This window comes from Nelumbo nucifera, chromosome 4 (assembly GCF_055504915.1).
Source record: "Nelumbo nucifera cultivar China Antique chromosome 4, China Antique-T2T, whole genome shotgun sequence".
NCBI classification, from domain to species: domain Eukaryota; kingdom Viridiplantae; phylum Streptophyta; class Magnoliopsida; order Proteales; family Nelumbonaceae; genus Nelumbo; species Nelumbo nucifera.
This window is the reverse complement of record NC_142652.1, coordinates 58,640,412-58,645,667: the sequence shown is the minus strand read 5'-3', so window position 1 is coordinate 58,645,667 and position 5,256 is coordinate 58,640,412. Positions and strand designations below refer to the sequence as shown.

General features: G+C 34.9%; 1 pseudogene; it reads right to left on the bottom strand.

Moving 5' to 3' along the window:
* Positions 1-210: 210 nt before the first annotated feature.
* On the bottom strand, positions 211-639 carry LOC104589573 ((+)-cis,cis-nepetalactol synthase NEPS3 pseudogene; annotated as a pseudogene).
* Positions 640-5,256: the final 4,617 nt, after the last annotated feature.

The following is a 5,256-nucleotide window of genomic DNA, read 5'->3' as shown; positions in this document are numbered from 1 at the left end:
TGTGTTGGCTCTGGAGAAGAGAAATGGAGCTCGAGAACTTGCAGCAAGGTGCCAAAATGGGCTTCAATGTGTATTTTAGCATTAGATTACTTTATCCATAGATGCTTCCCTCACCTTCTCTAGCCTACCTGTTGTCACTGAATTGGTTGTGCTATGGGTTCCACCCATGAAAATTCACTACTCAATTAGAGAATGAACCAGAGGAATACTTCACACGGTGCTCCCCTTGACGCCTGTATCCACCATGGATTGCGCGGCGTGCTTCACACAAGCGGCCATTCCCCGGACGTTTACGGCGAAGAGATGATCACAAGCAATTAAATCAAGGTCTAGGATACCCTGGTGGTTGTTAAAGATACCAGCGTTGCTGAACATGATGTCCAGGTGACCATAGCTTCGAACTGTCCGTTCCACCATGGACTTGACTTGATCTTCATCGGTGATGTCGCAGTGAATATAGATACACCTGTCTGTGCCAATAGATGCGGCGACCCGTTGGCCCAGTTCGTCTTGGACGTTGGCGATGATGACGACAAGGCAGACATGAACGACGAAGAGACGCACAGTGGCCTTCCCGATGCCGCTGCTTGGATTACCACCGCTGCTGCTGTTCCTGTACCTAAAGCCATCGATGAGCATTTCTATAAATAAAAGAGCACGCACAAGTACTTCGTTTAGAGGGAATAGTTTGTTTTTTTTTTTGGGGGGGGGGGTTGGGACTTGGGATAAAGGCACCAGAGTCAGTCAGACCCGTAGTCGCATCCTTTCATCTTTATTGCCTGGCCTGGCTGCCGCCCCTCTCTTTGAGAGAAAGAATGGCGTGCAATGAGGAGGATTTTTGTAGTAATCGTCTCGTTTTGAAACCGCAAGAAGCAGGGTCGGTTGATCTCATCTACCTTCTATGGTCCTCTGACATAGAGAATAGAAGATTTGTGGACTACTCGGAAGAAACGAGGATAACAGAGTTCCGACATCGGTGGCTCATTTTCCTCTCTGTCCTTTTACAAAAAGTTCTGCTCTCAATAGTTAAGCCCATGCCTTGGGTTGGCTCGCTGTTTGAGAAATGGCTAAACCTTTTGTCAAGCAACCGCGGTCTGGCCGTGCTCTTCCATTATCGTTAAGCTCTGCGTCATCTTTTGCTCGATGGTGAACAAGTTGACCCTGTTAGCTTTGAAGCTCCCTACAGTGTGTAGTTGTTGGTGATATGGCGCGCTGGAGGCGTATAACCTTCTCCTGAAACTCGCATATCGTCTTTTCCCGATGCCAAGGAGTCCATTGCGCCCTAACAGTGCTCCCGCTTCAAGCTGTCATTCTCTCACCATCCCCGTCAGCGTTGGCAACACCGAAGTCAATTAATTGACATCTCTCCCCAAGTTCACTGTGTCTGGGAATCCAGAACAGAAGACGCCACTCCCGACCATGCCAAAGTTGAGAGGAGGGACGAAAATCTCTTCCCCTTCTTTGTCGACGTCTCCTTCGTTGATTGGATTACTGCCACTGCTACTATTCCTGTATCATGAGGTCAGGGAATATAAAGTGTTTTTCTTGCAAGGGTAGTATGGGGATTAAAAAATATTACAACGGCGGATTGTTTCAACGGAAAAGGTAACAGAAGGGGGTCTTTGTCTCACGGTCATAGTACAAGGGGGTCTTTGTCACAGACCCCATAGTACAGGATGGCCTTTATAATTTATCCTAATATTTATACATATATTACATCTGAAAAATAATTATATATTTTTATTGATAAAATACTTGTTTATACATACCAATATACATAATAAATATACGTATATGTGTGTGTACATTTGTTGATATAGTATGGTCTGACCCATTCAACCTGGATAGTTGAACCAATGACCCATGACCCAGGAGCAAAAATGGTTTGCCCTCTGGGGACCCATGCAATGCACAAAAATTGTCAAGGGAAAGTGAAACAACATAAACTTATAGCTAATTTAAGGAATGAATACAATGTTGTTTTAAATAACTAATCTTTATTTTAGTAATTTGTTGCAAAAATAATCTAGTAATTTGGATTAAGTATTTATTAATACTTTTTAATAAAAGATAAATTACTAATAATTACTTAATAAATATATAAAATTAGGTTGTACATATAATTAAATTAATCTATATATTAACTCTTTAGTCATAATTAAACTAATCTAAGCCCAAGCTCGAGGTTTAAAACTTCAGGTTAGGGTTGGGTTGATCCTCAACCTGGCCTAATTTGCCCAAGTTGCATCCCTAAGAACAATGTGACATTTGTAATTGGATCGAACCAAACCAAGTACAACCCATGTGTGCATAATTACTATTGGGTTTTAAATTATTTTTAGATAAAAATTGTTAATATTGAAGCTGAATGAGATATTGGGGATGGGCTAACACCATTGTTCATGTTAATGAACCAAAAAAAATAAAATCAAAATAAAAGATCTTGGGCCAAATTTTGATAGTGTATTAACAAGTTTTTAAGGTTGCTTGGCCTAGCTTGACCCACACCCCAAGCCTAGTAATATTTGATTGGGCCTATGACAAGGACAAGCTTACCCATGCTAATTATAAAGTTATGATTTTTTTACAAATTAAAATATTTATTTAATTTTATTTATTATATATATATAAATTTCTAGCTATATATTAATATAAAATTTGTTATCTAAATATTATATAATAATATTTACAATATACGTAACTTCCAAGTCGAGCTTAAGGGTTACTTAGCTTAGGACCTACTCACTAAGATTGTTAATAGACTCCAAAAGTCTGATACCCGATTACTCTTCGAATCCAATAATCTCATATTTGGATGTAAGAACTTGCATCCAATTAATAATTGGATCGGATGTGGATTAATTTAACCCCATCGAATCTAATTAAAATTTGAATCCAATAAAAATTATTATTTTTAGTATATGTGTAGTATAATTATGCATACATATAGATATTATGTATAATTATATAAAGTTTATAATTGATAAATTTAATATTTTACGTTTATTACACATATATACTTTAAATAAATAGTTTTATTTTTAGATTGTTCTAATTTGTTGGTCATTTTAAACAAAATAAGATGGTTGCGGATTAAATTTGAATCTAATTCCAAATTTGATATTATAATCAAATACAGATGTGGAGGTAGTGAGATCCAATCTAAATTCAATTTGTTTACAACCCCACTACCCACATTATGTGTTGATATGGTGCAAATCCAAGCTAGACATAGCTTAGAAGAAAATAGTTGCTTAATCCCGAAAATTTGTAGGTCTAGCCGTGTTGGGCTAAATTATAAGCAATCAACCCTAAGTAGGAGTCTTATGACATTTTTAATTGGGTCATTATTAGTTTTATTATTTTAATTAATTTTTATTGTTTTTATATGAAATTAAAATGGTTTGTTTTATTACTTTTTTTAATTTTTATTATTAATTTAATTATCCTTTTAGTATTAGTTATTTTTAAATAGAATTCAATTGTATTTTAAATTTTAATTTATGAACTACTAGTTTTTAGTAATTTCTTAATTTTTAATAGTTGGTAGATAAAAAACTTGTTAAAATTTAATATTTTTATTAACTTTTGTAATTTTTTATTAATTTTAGTTATTAGGTTTCAAATATAATTTTCTAAGAATTAACCAATTAATTAGAATCTGACTATGAAACAAATACATAGAATTTGGGTGAGAGTAAAACTCTCTCCCTCTCTCTCTCATGAAATACGCTAATAATGGAAGAAGTTATAGAAATGTGGTAAAATATGCTAAGAATGGAAGATTCCTACAGAAATAAATGGAATTCTCTCTCTCTCTCTCTCAGTATTTTTAGGTGATTTAACTATTTATGATATTTTAGTAACTAATTTTTAAACAGATATTTCTTTATAGGCTAGACCTGCACCGATCTTAATGTATTGGGCCCAAGCTTGGCCCTGAAATTTGTAGGTTTGATGTAGGCCTAGGCAGATGCCGGATTGAAATGATCACTCATAAGCAAATTGTTTTTCGTTTATTAGATTATTGAGAGGAGAGAGTATAAAATAAAAAGAAAAAGAGTCAATGAATTTTAATCAATTTAGTGGAGCAATTAAGAAAATGGAGAATTAGTGGAGTAAGTTGTTTGAGGAGAGAGAGTTAATGGAATGATTAATGAGGAGAGATAATCAAAGGAGTTGATGGTAAAGAGAAGAAAGATAGTTAATGGTGAGTAAAAGAGTTAAAGTTGATTGGTTACTTGAGTTATTTTGTTCGAGGAGAGAGAGAGAGAGAATGGAATGATTAATGAGGAGAGATAATCAAAGGAATTGATGATAAAGAGAAAGAGAGCTAATGATGAATTAATGAGGAGATGTAAAAGTGTTAAAGACTTAAAGTCGATTGGTTAATTGAGTTATTTTGTACATTTTTTAAAATAAAAATTAAAAAACACAAAATAGATAAATGGTAGGGGATGGAGAGGCTTTCTCACATGGCAGAACCAACTTTTATATATAGATATAGATGTGTTGGTGGGGCTCATACCAATTTATTCATGTGTTCATGTAACTGAACCCCACACACCATTTTTCTTTATGAACCGTACAACACTCTATATGGCACATGTATTAACTCATGAAAATAAATACTTAGGCAGCATTTGGCAAGTCTTTTCATGTGGTTTTCTGGGCTTCAGTAAGTTTAGAAGATCGAAAATTGGTCTTTCTCCATTTGGTAACCAAAAGCTAATAAGACCCAAAGAATGGGAGAATCCATAGATATGAACCACCAAGTTGCAATAAATGTTTTCTCAGCTAGTCAAGATCGAAAGTTCACCAAAAATGGTCCCATGCGTGGTGTCACTGGCCCAAGGAAAGGGTAAATAGAGAGGACAAGCGAGAGATAACAAAGAGGAAGGCAATGATTTATGAGTCTTATAACCAATAAATTCGAATCCCTTTAGTGGTAAGGATGGAAATTTCTACCATACCTGGTGGGTATCCACCCTAGTAAATTTGGGATTCTACAACTCGTAAGGGTACAAATAGGATACGGTATTAGGCTAAATCCAACCCTCCTCACATATTATTTGAAAGCATATAAACTTTATGTATTAGGTGTTGAATTTCATAATATTTTGAATTTTATGTAAAGGATAATTGATAGTTTGTGTTTTTTACATGTCTTAATCAAATACTTGGAACTTTCATTATTTATTTGTGTTAATTTACTTATTTATTGCTTAGATATAACAAGAAATAATGGGAAATTAG